The sequence below is a fragment of the Polypterus senegalus genome, chromosome 3, assembly GCF_016835505.1.
Source record: "Polypterus senegalus isolate Bchr_013 chromosome 3, ASM1683550v1, whole genome shotgun sequence".
In the NCBI taxonomy this organism is placed as follows: Eukaryota; Metazoa; Chordata; class Cladistia; order Polypteriformes; family Polypteridae; genus Polypterus; species Polypterus senegalus.
This window is the reverse complement of record NC_053156.1, coordinates 29,378,606-29,394,034: the sequence shown is the minus strand read 5'-3', so window position 1 is coordinate 29,394,034 and position 15,429 is coordinate 29,378,606. Positions and strand designations below refer to the sequence as shown.

At 43.2% G+C, this 15,429-nt stretch overlaps 1 protein-coding gene across 7 annotated transcripts in view; it reads right to left on the bottom strand.

The window, feature by feature from the left end:
- Nucleotides 1-15,429, bottom strand: part of LOC120524963 (prostaglandin D2 receptor 2-like) — a 136,959-nt gene that overhangs the window by 89,398 nt on the left and 32,132 nt on the right. Inside the window, exon 2 of one of the 7 annotated variants that reach the window (XM_039746878.1) lies at nucleotides 3,573-3,677. The exons of the other annotated variants lie outside the window; for them this stretch is intronic. The gene's annotated coding sequence lies outside the window, so the exon portion shown is untranslated. The remainder of the gene's footprint in view (nucleotides 1-3,572; nucleotides 3,678-15,429) is intronic. 7 annotated transcript variants of the gene reach the window in all.

Here is a 15,429-nt window from a genome sequence, read left to right as displayed (position 1 = left end):
TGCTCTGATTACTGCTTTGCACACTCTTGGCATTCTCTCGATGAGCTTCAACAGGTAGTCATCTGAAATAAAACCAGTTCTGACTGTGGCAGGGATGAAGAGAACTGACCAGAGAGGACCAATTTAACACTTACTGTAGTTACCTGTTGTCAGGGATGTCAGGGGCGACGACCCGGCCGGGACGCCTTGGAGGACCGGAAGAGGGCGTGTGCCCGCCTTGGACCACATGGGGGCTGCCACCCTGGTCACTTTGGGGGCCATGGGTAGAGGGCTTGGAAGCCCAACCCTGTAGGGGCACATGGTCACCACCAGGGGGCGCCCCAATGCCTTGGGAACCCTGGATACAGCCGGCACTTCCGCCCCATGGGGGCGTGTCAGTGTGAGATTCCCGGGAAGCACCTGGAGCACCTGGTGTGAATAAAAGGGGCCGCCTCCCTTCATTCAGGGCTGGAGTTGGGTGGAAGTAGGACAAAGCAGGAGAAGCGAGAGTGGAGGCGGCCCAAAGAAAGGCAGTGTGTGAGAGAGGCCTGGACTTTTGAGGACTTTGGGGGTTTGCGTGCACTTTAACGAATTGTATATATTTATAAATAAACGTGTGGTGGTGCATTAACAACATGCCTGCCTGTTTGTGCCCGGGTTCCGTTCACGTCTGGCGTAGTCAGCAGGATTGTCCGCCTGTTCCAAGGCGGGGACCTGTACTTAAAAATCTTGTGGACAGCCTGGTGCAGCAGGGGATCCCACCCACGTGCCGCGGAAGTGGCGTGCACACAGCCCCATTGAAGAAAGGTACCCCACGGACCGCCATGGGTGCAGGATGAAAACATCGGGTGTAGCTGGAGTGCAGCGGGTTCCTGTGAACACGCCGTAGCAGAAGGCGCCCGGGACGGCATGTCACCTAGAGAGGCCATGCCGGGGACATTTCCCCGGACAGACAGGACCCGGGAGGTAAGTTCACTGCTTGCTGGCAACCAGCCCTGCGGGGCCGCGTGTGTTTTGTGTTTTGCAGGCAGGGGCTGCCTGGATCCTTGTCGGTGGCAGGCGCATGTCGATCCGTGGCACCTCGTTGACGCAGCAGCAGCTGGGAGAGCTGCTGAGAGGGAGAAGCTGCAACCCAAAGAGCCAGCATGCCGCCGCACTGGGAAGAAAAGAGCCAAAATGGCCACGGACCAGAAGTCCCTCCCCGTGACAGGCACGCGATTGGATGGTGTGTCTTGCGTGCCGCCGCTGACTGGAGAGAGGCGGGTAGAAGGAATGTCCATCACGTGCTGGGGGGAGACCCGATTTGGCCGGAGGAAGAGGCCCACAGGAGGTCACCAGCGTCTGGAGCTGACAGACAGGTGAGCTCCGCGTCGGTTAACTTCCTGTCTTTCTCGGCTGCTCTGTCGGAGCTGGAGGCGTGCCTTCAGCCCACGGAGCAGCATTTGTCACAGGTGTTACGTGCCCTCCGGGTGGATTTGCGAGTACTGGAGATGAAGGCGGTCGCGTCAATCGAAGAGCTGCTGACGGTGATTAGACGGCGCGACGCTGGATTCTTCAGTCGGGGGTGTACGGCGGGGAAGGTGAGTGCGGCCGTCCCCGTACAGCATAAAGGAGGGTCTGCTGAAGTCGGCTGTGATACCAATGATCAGCATCGAGTAGGCAGACCTCCGACAGTGGATGTGGCGCAAGGGGGCTGTGCGCGCGATCAGGGCAGAGACAGCGAGAGGGCTGGCAGGACACGAGCTGTTGAGTGCCCCAGGTCCTAGTGCCGTCCGCCCCGAGTCGGCGGCAGTCTCGCGCCACTCAACAGGGACGCAGACGGGAAGGAGTCTCTTTTTATGCAGAGTCCCAGAGTGACAGAAGGAATCGAAGGGTGAATGCCAGTTCCTCTGATAGGAAGGGACATGGTGCTGGGTGCACACGTCCGAGTGCTGGCCGCCTGTGGGGGCAAAGGGAACCCATGAGGTCAGCGGAGAGGAAAGGACTGCAGGCAGTCCCATCTGTTTCACCGACAGGAGGGACACAGAACCCGCGGAGGGGGTGCTGAACAGGCAAGTGCCGGGGTACCGGTCGGTGATGGGAGTGCTGCCACTACGCAATGCAGAGGGACACCAGGGAAGGGTGTCCAGGCAGCGGCTCTGCCCCTTTGTTTCTATTCATTACAAGACAGGACCCTGGACAAGCAGTAGGACCCGCTTCGTTGGGGACCTGCCCGCAGGAGACGGACCGTCTGCCAAAAGGACTCTCCGCTGGTGAAGGGGTGCTGCCACGGCTGGCGGAGGCTAAGAGCCAGAGGGCGCCCCGATGCCTTGGGAACCCTGGACCTCAGCACTTCCGCCACACCAGGAAGTGCTGGGGGGAAGAGGAGCAGGGACACCTGGAGTGCTTCCGGGGATACAGCCGGCACTTCCGCCACACGGGGGCGTGTCGGTGGAAGATTGCCAGGAAGCACCTGGAGCACATCCGGGTGTGAATAAAAGGGGCCGCCTCCCTACATTTAGGGCTGGAGTCGGGTGGAAGTAGGACAAAGCAGGAGACGCGAGAGTGGAGGCGGCCCGAAGAAAGGCAGTGTGTGAGAGAGGCCTGGACTTTCGAGGACTTTGGGGGTTTGTGTGCACTTTAACAACTTGTATATATTTGTAAATAATCGTGTGGTGGTGCATTAACAACATGACTGCCTGTTTATGCCCGGGTTCTGTTCACACTGTATATTCTTTCTTTTTGTTTGTTTAGAACTACATTTGTGCATCTTTTGAAACTGGACAAAGTGCAAAACATGGGTTAGACTTGAATGGGGATTGTTCCTGACCTGTTTCATTAATGAGTCTGTGACTACAGAGTGAAAATAACTGGATTCTGCATGTTGTAAGTCCTCTTTCTTGTAATGGAAGGCAGGGATGGACTGACTTCCTTAATGGGATTTGATGTGCTGTTGCCTATTTAGTGGATGGAGACTGTAAGTGGATGGATGTCTTGACCAGGATGGCTGGTGTTCCCCTTCCTAAATGGGACAGGGGTAGACTGCATATTGGTTTTCAAGAATGTGCACATAGGAGATATCATCAGGACTCCGTACAGGTAAGCAATACCAGATTGGGTCAGGGGCAGCTTTTGCTAATGCAGCATTCAGAAGGATATTTTCCAGAGGACAAGTAACAGCACTTCTGATTCTCCATGACTAAGCCCAACTACTTCCAGAAGCCAGTATTCTAATTCAACCTGGCAACAGAAGGAGGCAGTCATTTTACAGACTCACCACCACTGAGAGGATCTCTTAGGGGCTCTACTTTCTTTTGTTTTATAACCCTCATGTGCTGTTTATTTTGCATGTTCTTAATATCTAGCCTGATTAAATTGGGGCCCACTTGTTCAATAATACTTTCTGTAGCTTCTTGACTCCTTGGCTAGTCACACAGGGCTGTAAACTCCACCAATGAATTAGAAGGCAGCATCCCTTTATAAGATCACCCATATGTACACATCCATTGTACAATCTGGGAACTATAGTCCTTTTGGGCAACCCTGCTGGGTGCCATGGGCACCAGAAGAGGGAGCTGCTGAGAGTAGATGTCCCTATTTTGAGGGACTCCTACCTGCTCCAGAAGAGGTTCTGCTGTGGAATATCGAGGCATAAGAGTTACTCCAAGGTCTGGTTGAGAAGGGGATGCCTCCCTAACCCTCACTCATGGAGTTGGTGTCTGGAGAGGACGAAAGACAAAGTTTACCAGAGAGGTTTGGAGAAGGGAAAAGGTGTAAAGAAAAGGTATTATGTAAAATAAGGTTTATTTGAATCATGACTTGTCTGTTGTGTGTATTATAGTTCTTTTAGGTATGTTATAAACATAAATAATAAAACTGTACAATGGCCCAACAGTTACTGGTGATACCTCACCAGCATCCTCTAAAGGCCTTGGTTCACTGTCTACTCTTTGTGAATTTCTCCTAGGGCCTCTGCTTCCCACTCATGCCCTAAAATATGTTGGTTACAAGTTAATTGGTGAATCTATGCTGGCCTGGTATGCAGTAAGTGTCAATCATGATAGACTAGTGTTTTATTTAGGGTTTGTTAAGCTCCTACAGCACTGAATGGCATAAAGTTGGCTGAATGTTTTAGATCAATAAATAACACGGATCAGTCACATTAATAATAAAACAATAACAATACATTTAATTTATATAGCGCACTTACAGAATATAAGAAGGAACGGCAGGGTATATAGTATATAGCATAGTACAAAGCAAATAAATAAATAAAAAAGATTAAGACAGTAAATTCAGAGAAAGCCTAACAGACAACAGAATTGATGGTTTAGCACACACACACACACACACACACACACAGGTTACATGAGCATCTTGACAGAGAGGTAAACTGAGAGAAGGGGAATGAAGTCAAGTAGAGCTAAAAGCCTTCCTGAACAGATGAGTTTTGAGTTGTTTTTTTTTAAATAATTCATGGAGTCAGCTGACCTGATTAATTTCGGTAGGTCATTCCAGAGTCTGGGCGCTATACAGCTGAAGGCCCTGTCACCCATGGAGTGTAGATTAGTGTGGGGCACAACAAGATTTCCAGAATCAGAGGACTCTGTGGGCAGGCAGACACACAGTGATGGAGAATGTCACTGATGTAGTTTGGCGCTAGGTTATTTAAGGCTTTGTAGGTTATTAGTAGGATTTTATTTTCGAATCTGTAAGACACAAGGAGTCAGTGAAGATGGTGAAGATGGAGCAAGATGGGTGAGATGTGCTCGCTGCTGCTGGTTCGAGTAAGGACTCTTGGAGCTGAATTTTGAATAAGCTGGAGCTGTGATATAAGATTAGAAGGGGCACCTGCCAACAGCGAGTTACAATAATCTATGCGGGATGTGATAAAGGCATGGACATGTTTCTCAGCATTAGAAAAGGAGAGGAAGGAGCGGACACGGGATATGTTACAGAGGTGAAAGTAAGAAAGTTTCTTAATGTGATTTATGTGGGTGCAGTAAGAAAGAGAGGAATCAAAAATGACACCAAGATTCTTTGCAGTAGAGGCAGGTCTGATGAGATCACCACTAAGATTGACTGGGAAGGAGCTCATTTAGTCCCAATTTGCAGGAGTTCAGTTTTGTTGCAGTTTAATTTTAAAGAGTTCTGCTCCATCCAGGTTTTAATTTCACTAAGGCAGGTTGTGAGCTGAGAAAGCTCTGATGAAGTTCCACTTTTAACATTGAAGTAGAGTTGAGTATCATCTGCATAAAATGATAGCCCAGTCCATAGCTACAAATAATATGGCCAAGGGGAAGCATATAAATACAGAAGAGATGAGGGCCAAGGACAGAGCCCTGAGGAACTCCTTGTGTGACTGGCGCCAAGCTGGATCTGCTGTTGCCAAGACTAACAAACTCTTGCCTATCAGTCAGATAGGACTTGAACCACTGGAGGGCAGTGCCAGAGATACCCAGCATGTTCTCCATTCTAGACAGTAGAATGTCATGTCTGACAGTGTCAAATGCTGCACTGAGGTCTAATAGAATTAATATGCTGGTTTGTCCAGAGTCTGCTGCCATAAGCAGATCATTGGTTACCCGTAGCAGAGCAGTTTCACAGCTGTGCTGCACCCTGAAACCAGACTGAAAGGTTTCGATCAAATTATTAAACGTTAAGTAATTAGTAAGCTGGGAAGCTACAACACGCTCAAGAGCTTTTGACAGGAAAGGTAAGTGGGAAATAGGCCGGAAATTGTTAAGATTGTCAGCATCAAGACCAGACTTATTTAACATTGGGGTTACAGAAGCGATTTTAAAAGTGAGCGGCACAGAGCCTGTGTCAAGGGATGAGTTTATTATTCTTGTAGCAGTCGGGATTATGGCATGAAGGCAGGATTTAAGTAGTGTGCTGGGGATGGGGTCCAGTACACAAGTAGTCGGCCTCATCTTACAAAGCAGGTCATTAACAAAAGCAGATGTGACTGGTGAGAACTTAGAGAAGGAGCTGGATGGAGTGGGAAAGATATAAAGAGATGATGTATTTATGTTAGTTGAATTATTTAAATCTTTAATTTTGATACAGAAAAAGTGGAGGAAATCCTCACAGACTTCAGTAGAAGAGGTAGTTGGGCCAGATGCAGGTTCGAGTAGTTTATTAACTACAGAAAACAAAATCCTTGGGTTATTGTGGCCACTTTCTATTATTCTGCCATGGTGGGTGTTCTTAGCAGCAGTTAATGCTTCTCTAAGTTCTTTGGTGGTCAGAGATTATTTAAACATTTACATTATTAAAACCACCTCAATAATATTGCATAGGATCCACTCGTGCCACCTAAACAGCTCTGAACAATTGAGGCACGGACTCCACAAGACCTCTGAAGGTGTCCTGTGGTATCTGGTGCCAAGATGTTAGCAGCAGATCCTTTAAGTAAGTTGTGAGTTGGGGTCTCAATGGATCAAACTTCTTTTGCTAGCTCACCCCACAGATGCCCACTTAGACTAAAGATCTAGCGAATTTAGAAGCCAAGTCAACACCTTCAACTCTTTGTCATGTTCCTTAAACCATTCCTCAACAATTTTTGCAGTGTGGCAAAATGCATTATCCTGATGAAAGAGTCCATTTCCATCAGGGAATACCATTGCCATGAAGGGGTGAACATGGTCTGCAATAATCTTTAGGCAGGTGGTACATGTTAAAGTAACATCCACATGTATGCCATGAAATAAAGTTTTCCAGCATACAGTAACACTGCCCAGGGCATCACACCTCCACTGCTGGTTTTTCGCCTTACGATAGTACATCTTGACACCGTCTCTTTAAAAGTAAATAGCACATACACACCTGGCCAGCCACATAATCTAAAAGAAAAGGTTCATTTACTTATTTGGCAACACCTTTATCCAAGGTAACTTACAACATTTATGATACAAATGGTTACTTTTTTCCAATTGCAGTACAAACAGATCAAGTAACTTGCTCATGCTCACACAGTCTCAGCCGCAGGAGCTGATTTGAAGTCCATAGCCTTAACCACTATGCCATACTAATCAAACCATGCTACCTTCTTCTGACGTTGCCATTGTACACAAAGCAAAGTCCATAAAGAGGAACTCCAGTGGCCCATACAGAGCCCCGACCTCAATCATATTGAGCTTCTTTGGGATAAATTGAAAGGTTGATTGCACGCTAGGCCTTCTTGTCCAACAGCACTACCTGACCTCACAGATGTTCTTTTGGTATAAATTCCCACATACACACGCCAAAATTTTGTGGAAAGACTTCACAGAAAAGTGGAGGCTGTTGGAGCTGCAAAGGAGATGATAGTTTTGGAAAGGAACATCCAATAAGCTCATACAAGTAAGACTGTCAGTTGTCCACAAACATTTGACCATATACTGTGCATTCCAGGTAAACTGTTTTCTATGTAAAAAAATTGTCTTGAGTTTTCCACTAATTTCCCATCCAACAGTGACTGAATGAATAAAAATGGTAAAACCATTTATGCAAAACCACCAATAAAAACAATCACACTATGCACTATTGCATACTGTGAACATGATAATATTGACATAAAAAATGACCAATATACAATGAAAGCCATTGAATGCACTGTACTGTATGTGCCACATTAAATAAATAAAAGCAGAAAATGAAAAGCAAATGAATATGATTAATTAACCATTCACATACAGTGTGGATGTTATTTTGGAAAAACTATCACTTCTTCCTCAAGGTATTGCTGTGATGTGATGACTACTGAGTGTTGGAAGCCTCGCTTATTACTGGCAGCAACCAAGTTGACGTTATCCAAATGATTTTTTTCACACTGGCGTTCACTTCAGTGCACACACATGCATAATGCATTCGCTCATACAGTGCCTGCTCTACATGAATACATACATTGAGGCATAATGTAAGATCCAGTGTGAGTAATGGACACCAAGAAGGAGTCAGCTAGCACTTAGAATGTATGTAGTATCTGACTGATATTAAGGTACTGGACATACTTACTTACTGACACAGTAAAACACTCATGTCAAAGAATAAATAAGGCAAGATCCCACCTTGGATGGGACATTAGTCCAGTCCATGATCACACACACATACACCTGATGGGTAAGTTATAATAAACAGTTACCAGTATAGAAGCAGAAAGTTTATAAAAGTTGTCAAAGTATCTGAATGAGATACTGGGACAGTTGATCTATTAGCTACCCAAATGTTGCTGATGGCGACCTCATATTTATTGAATGTCTTATATTCCAATTAAAGTGCATTTTATGAGAAAAAAAATGGCCCTGGGAGCCTGTGACAGCACTGAGATTAGAACAAATAAAAACTTGAGCCAATTTCTCCACTGTTAACAATAACAATGTGCTTTACAAAATGAGAATTGCTTATTAAGTTTAGCATGATGAATGTTATTGTCATGCATTGACTCCCATTGGCTTTTTTTTTTTTTGCATTATCCAGTGGTGTCTTTTTTTACTTTTTCTAAAGATACCACTGATTTGGGACTTTAGTGTTGACCATTGCAATGTGGTTGTTAGGGTTGACATCAGGGGTCAGGAACAGTGTGACATTGCAGGTCAAGGAGTATAAAGGTTGAAGTATATTGAAGTTTGTATTTGTTAAAAAGATGCAGCGTTCTGTTTGTTTCCTCATTTGAAAGCCTCTTGGTTTTAAAATCTTTTCTCACCCTGACTACGATTTCTGTCTCTTGTTTTGGCCCAGTTATTCTGACTTTCAATCATCTTGCCTCCCATCTTTCTATTGTGACTCAAGTACTACACAATGGCAAAACTTCAAGAATATCTAAAAAGGCCAGAATCCTACCTGGCCTGCACAAACACAGGACTCACCCAGAGGAGCTCTGACCCTAGTAAACTGAGAGGCTCAGGCCTCCAAAGGCCCAAACCTGCAGTTGATCTGTGGGCAGAAGATTGGACCTTCTGAGCATGTACCAAGGACCACAATGTGGTATACAGTTTCTGACGTGCATTTGTGCTACAAATAGTAAGGACATCACAGGATGAGTTTGCACTGTGCTGGAAAAGTTACTTTGCTTCCATGTGTCTTTAGAGTGGAATTAAAAACATTAAGAAAATTGCTACCTTTTGTATTCCTGTTATACAATAAATCAGTTCTTTTCCAGAAAGTTTGAAGCTTCAGGTTCCTGGGTGTCCAAAATACTGATTACCTTTAGTGGTCTGTTAACACCACCTACATACTAAAAAAGGTTAAGCTTCTTCTTATTATTATTTTACTTCTTCTACTTCTTAAGGAGGCTAACAAATTTCAGGGTGGGAACTAAAACACTAGTGAACATTTACCACTAAACTACTGAAAGTATCTGGATGCATCCAGTGTAACTGGTAAGCTGACTTGCCAGGAACGCAATCTCCTCCAAAGAACTGTTCATACAGCTTCTAAAAATCATTTGGGGTTGACCTTCTACAGCTTCATAATATCTACAGATATCTGAGGAGAGCTGAATCCATCATCCCTAATTACAGCCATCCAGTGCATTCTCTATTTTCAATTCTGCCATCTGGGAAGCACCTCGCCACTCACTTCACCTGTTTCAGGGACATTCCCCCAGGTCATAAGGTCTCTGTACTCCCAGTAACCTGATCCTACCTGCTCTACACTGTGTGTTGTACCCACCTGCTGGTTTATGTGGAATTGCACAGTATCATACTTTTTTGTAAGCTCTCATTTTACATACTGAACTTATGCATGCTGTTTATTTATATTCTGCTAGGTAGAATATAAATAAATAGCTTGTAACTTGTAGGCATGGAGCTGGACAGTTTGACATCCGTGGCAGAGCGACGGGTGCTGAGCAGGCTCCTGTCAATCATGGAGAATCCACTGCATCCACTGAACAGGATCATCTCCAGACAGAGGATCAGCTTTAGTGACAGACTGCTGTCACTGTCCTGCTCCACTGACAGACTGAGGAGACCCCACACTATGCAACTCTTCAATTCCATCCGGAGGGGTAAACGTTAACATTATACAAAGTTATTGTCTGTTATACCTGCATTTTTATCTCTCTTTAATTTAATATTGTTTTTTATCAGTATGCTGCTACTGGAGTATGTGAATTTCCCCTTGGGATTAATAAAGTATCTATCTATCTATCTATCTATCTATTTGCTACTCTTATTTATTTAATGTATTTATGTTTACTTAACTACAACTTTGGCAAAAGAATTTCATTCTCCTCTGGCAGTGTATGTGACAGTAAAGATCTCTAATCCTTAATCTAATGTTAGGTTGTATGTTGTTTTGTCTTGGTAGAGTAATATATTGCTCTACTTTCCCCTTTTGTATTATTAATATGTAGCCTTTGTCAGAATGCCTCAGATCTCCCAGACTTACCACTGTTTATAAGGTACTGTACCATGTAACTTCTCCCCACCTTCCCTTCTACATGTATAACCTCAGGCAATTAGGTGTAGTAAAAGACAAGCAGGAGTTAAGTTACAATTTAAATAATGTATTATTGGTAATATTCAAAAATAATAACAATATTCAAAGTACATTTGAATATTGGTGATGTGTAGTTTCAGGCGGCACACAGACTTGTTAGTTACTTAAAATGTCTTCAGTTAAGGCATCATTTGTGGTCAGCTTTCTTCAGAACAGGCCGCATGCCTGTCTCAGTAAGGCTGCTGAGCTGTGCTCTTCATTGTGTTGTCCTTTTCAGTTCATGGTGTGATATGGTCTTTCATCAGTTTGGTAAGAGAGAGAGGGTGAGGTAAAGCAAGCAAATTTATAGGTTTTCTGTCCAACCCCTAGAGCCAATAGGGCATCATGGTACTTAAAGGTTTTTGATACAAGACAGTTCCAAACAGCCATATTTCAGACCAAGGGGGGACATAATACCTTAACACCTGCCCCCAAAACCATATGTTAAGGTAAAACGTGGCAGTTAGGTAGCCAGGATTTCCTGTGGGGGTTTACTGAGAGACTTTAGCAGAGAAATATTAGCCAAACTTGTTTGAGGCAGTTTCCCCAATCCTGTCGTAACATTACAAAAGGACTCAGTCCTAAAAGGGGGGAAGGGGTTCTTAAACCATCAAACCATTGCTGTTATTATCAATAATGTAACACTAATATTACATTGCTTTGTCTAAGTTACAAATAAAGACATACAAAATATTTATCAACTTGTATGCAAAATTTCACATCACAACATATGGTGTCCCTGATGTGTGGAGTACAAGTCAAGAATGAATTATAACACACTAGTGAGGCCTCTCTAGTTTTGGATTTCATATTATGAAAAAGGGACACAGAAAGTCCAGAGACGAGCAACAAGAGCAATTCAGGACTATGAGTTATGAGCCATGAGGAGAGTTTAAAGGAGCTGAAGCCTTTTCACTTTAAGAAACCAGAGATTATGAGGGTACATAATGTTTAAAATTTTGAAGGGAATTAGTCCTGTGCATCAAGAATGTTATTTTAAAATGAGTTCAACTTAAACATGGGGACACAGTTGGAAACTTGCTAAGGGTACATTTTTGCAAACACTTTAGAACAGCGTTTCTCAACCTTTAAGTATTTGCAACCTGAGTTTTCATAACAGTTTTAATCACGCCCCCCCCAACATTTTTTTTTAAATGTAGATGCATATTTTATTATACCTACTTAACTTTTATCTACATTTATCTAACTCTATATTTATTGTTCTAGTATCAGAATGTAGTTTAAGTTAATTTATTTTGGTTTCAACAGATATTTTTTTCATATTTTTGTGCTTGTTTTCTTCTTGTTTTCTTTTTTTCACAACTTCACGCCCCCCTAGGGGGGCCCGCCCCACAGGTAGAAGAACCACTGCTTTAGATGGTTTTTCTTCACAAAAAGAACCATACACACATGTGATAAGTTACCGAGTAGTGGGCAGTTTTGGATAGTGGCAAAATAGAAATATGCTGTTACTGTACTAGAGTATGTTTTGAGAATATTTTTAATTTACTTGAGTGTCAGATTTTCTGTGTACGTTCACATTAGCTTTTCTACATTTCCAAATGGCTAATTACTGTGAAATATTTTGATAGACACCATCATTACTGCAATTTTTAAATCAGAAAACAAACAGATGATGCAAAAACAAAAAAATGCTTTGCTGAGTGAGATCAACACTGGGTGCCACAGCGACCCAAACTCCAAACACAAACGTACCAATGCAGTCCCGGGTTAAAAATGCTAACTTTTATTAGGCAGAATACCTCCACACAGCAATATAATCCTGTCGTCTTCCTTCTTCTCTACGCTGCTCCTCCCAGATGAGTGTTTCCGGCCTGGATAAGGCAGTGTGGTTCTTTATATTGAAGACATGGGAATACTTCTAGTGCCAGGGCATCGCCCTTTGGAATTATGTCCAGCTCATACGGAAGTCTCATAAACTGGGAACAATAACTCCCTGTAGCATCCTCTGGTGACACCCATGGACCCCAGCAGGAGTGCCCCTCTAAATTACAGTTTCCAGCATTCCTTGCAGGTGTCCAAATGGGTACCAAAGGCCAGGGATACTGCCATCTAGTGGGTTGGGAGAGCAAACAGCCTTGATATGGAGCCTCCCCTGATAAATTCATTGAATTGGCCTCCTGGACAGTCAAGGGAATGTAGCCAGTCCCACCAGGCAAGGCAGTCTGTGCGTGGTGTCGATTACATTAAATATCTAAACTTCAGGCTTCCTACAGTTTAGGAACAATGCCTTTGGATAATTTGTGTTTATGAAGAATCTAGTTCAATTTTCAAATACACACTGCTGGCTTTAGCTTCAGGTCATCTAGACGGACATTCCAGTTATATCTTACTGCAGGCCATAACTTACTGTTTAAGATCACTTTGGAGAAATCTGTTTTCATTTTGACATCAGAGTCTTCTTTTTTCTCCTTTATTGTTCATGAATGTCAAAAAGCCAAATTAAATCCATCATGATTCAAAGTTGTAGAACAATAACATGTAAAAATTTGGAATTGAATACCTTTTATAAACACTATAAACACTGGTAGTTATATATAGGAAATGGGGCCTTTAATAAAATAAAATATAAGGAACATTATCCTAGATATTATCACCTGCCCCATCAGTTGTGCATCATTCTTACACCCTACTAAAAATATTACCAGGAAGTAAAAAAACACACTGCATTTTTGCAGTTTTCCAAGTGAGACCTAGCTTTTTAGCAAACATTCCAGGAAACAAGAAAGAACAAACCTCCCATTGTTGTGGCCATGAGATATGACTTTGTTTTAATCCTTTCCTGTACCACATTTTCACAGTCCTAGTTTCCTGATTCCTGGCAGCACACATTAACTGCTGAGAATCATGTAGCTTCCCCGTAGTTATCTTTTACATGAGGATAAGTTCACTGACTTTCAAACAAGATTTTGTTCCTATATCTCCAAAACATGGTACACAACAATTTCCAACTTGGTATCCCTTTTTATTCTCACATTCCCGCCCTCCTTGTGGCTGAAGCTGCTCCTTTATCTATCAAGAACATGCAAATTGAGCTCTTCTGTGCCCTGCAGAGCTCTGAGCAGCTCATATTTGCATACTCATGTCAGCTTTAGTTCAAAAGGCACATTATTCAAGCTTGGCCGTGCCATCCATTCTGGTTTGTGAGGATTTGGCCATATCATTATAATATGTCTCCTCAACAACTTCTCTAAATTCAAAGTGGAATCCATCCTCACTAGCTGCTGTGTGTGCCACAGATGACAGATGGGCATCCCGCCTGGATGACACTATGACTTATTGATAAAATGGATGGTGCCAGGGGATGCATGAGTAGAAGCCGGAGGCCAGGAGAAGTCCCATTCCCATTCCATTAGATGGCAATGGTCCACTGGAGCCATCCCAGCTTGAACAGCTACAAGAGTTTATAGGAACTGGAGTCTGTTGAGGTCCGTGGGTGCCAAAAGGGGTCTTTCCCTGGTCACCAGCCAACCTGGAAGATCCCCCACTAGTCATGTTGGGTCACCAGAAGCCATTCTGAGTCCAGCATAAATGCAGCCCACTGCCTTCTGCCTCTAACTCCTTGCGGTAAGGCAGCAGGTTCCTTTTATACTGGACCTGGCAACACTCAACTGGATGCAGAAGGAGAGGATTGAGTTTCATTGTTTGTATGGTTATTGGCTGTACTTCATTGAACAAAGTGCTTGGTGGATTAAAAAAATCCATTATCTGAACCCATGACTGTGTTAGGCATTATTTGGGTCTGGAGTTTAAGGCTACTGGTTACACTGTGTAACATCCTGGCACAGAATCAACCAGTGGGCACTACAGAGGGTGGTGAAGTCAGCACAGACGACCACTGATACACTGCCTTGACTTCTCTGTCTATACTTACCCTCTTCTACAGTATACTCAGTGGTTGCACTGTGTACTGGCATGCCGCCTCTTCAGCCAAGTGGCATGATATGTTGAGATAATAACTAGCAGGGCATTTTGGCATATCTCAAATACACTTCTAGATATCATAGAATAAGTTCATTTGCAATTTGAGATAACTCAAGACATGTTGCATTTACTTTCTGTGCATTTTAAGATAACTCAAATTCATTTAGTGATATCACAAAATGAGTAGCCTCTTTCATTTTAAGGTGTATTGAACTTTATTTGACTTTTTGAGAATTGCAGAGGTTGTTATATAGGTGAGAACATTCAAATAAATAGCAAGTTATTTTAAGAGTTTTTGAAAAAACATTAATTTATCTGCATCTTAAGTTATTTTAGACATCTGCAAATGCCCTTTCCAATATCTCAAAATGCATCTGAAATGTCTGAAAATTATCTTGTTTTAATGACTTCTGAAAACATTATCACTTTCAGTTTAATGTTAAAAAGTGCAAAGTGCCACACATGGTCAAAAGAAACATCAAAAATAAATACAAAATGGTTAACAGAAGTGAGAAGGAGTTAGGGTTTAATTTTGACACAATGGTCTCATCAACTAAGCAATACACAAAAGCAATTAAAAAGACAAATAAAATGTTAGGTTATATAATAAAAACTTTTGAATATAAATCAAGAGATGGAAGGCTTAGGCTATATAATGGAATAGTGAGTCTGAATCTGCAGCATTGTTTGCAGTTCTGGTCACCATGCTACAAGAAACGCATTGCAGCACTTGAAGCTCTGCATAGGAGTACAACTGTGAGACAGCAAGTGTGTGTCAAGTGCATTTTAAGGTTTTCAGGTGGGGCCTTGGTAGCATGGTAGATAGGCAGATGTGGGCTTTGGTGATCCATATGTGCATGTGCGGGATTGACTTGTTCTTTCACCAGTGCTGGATCTATGATTGCTACACCTGTGTCCTACAGGGTTTTAAAAGGGAACCGAGTCATGAGAGAGAAAAATTAAAGAGACAAATGGAAAAGAAAAGACAAATAACAGAACCACGAGTGAGCATAGTATTGTGTTCCAGAGCCAGTTTTAGAAAGAAGAGGTAGAGCGGTCGGT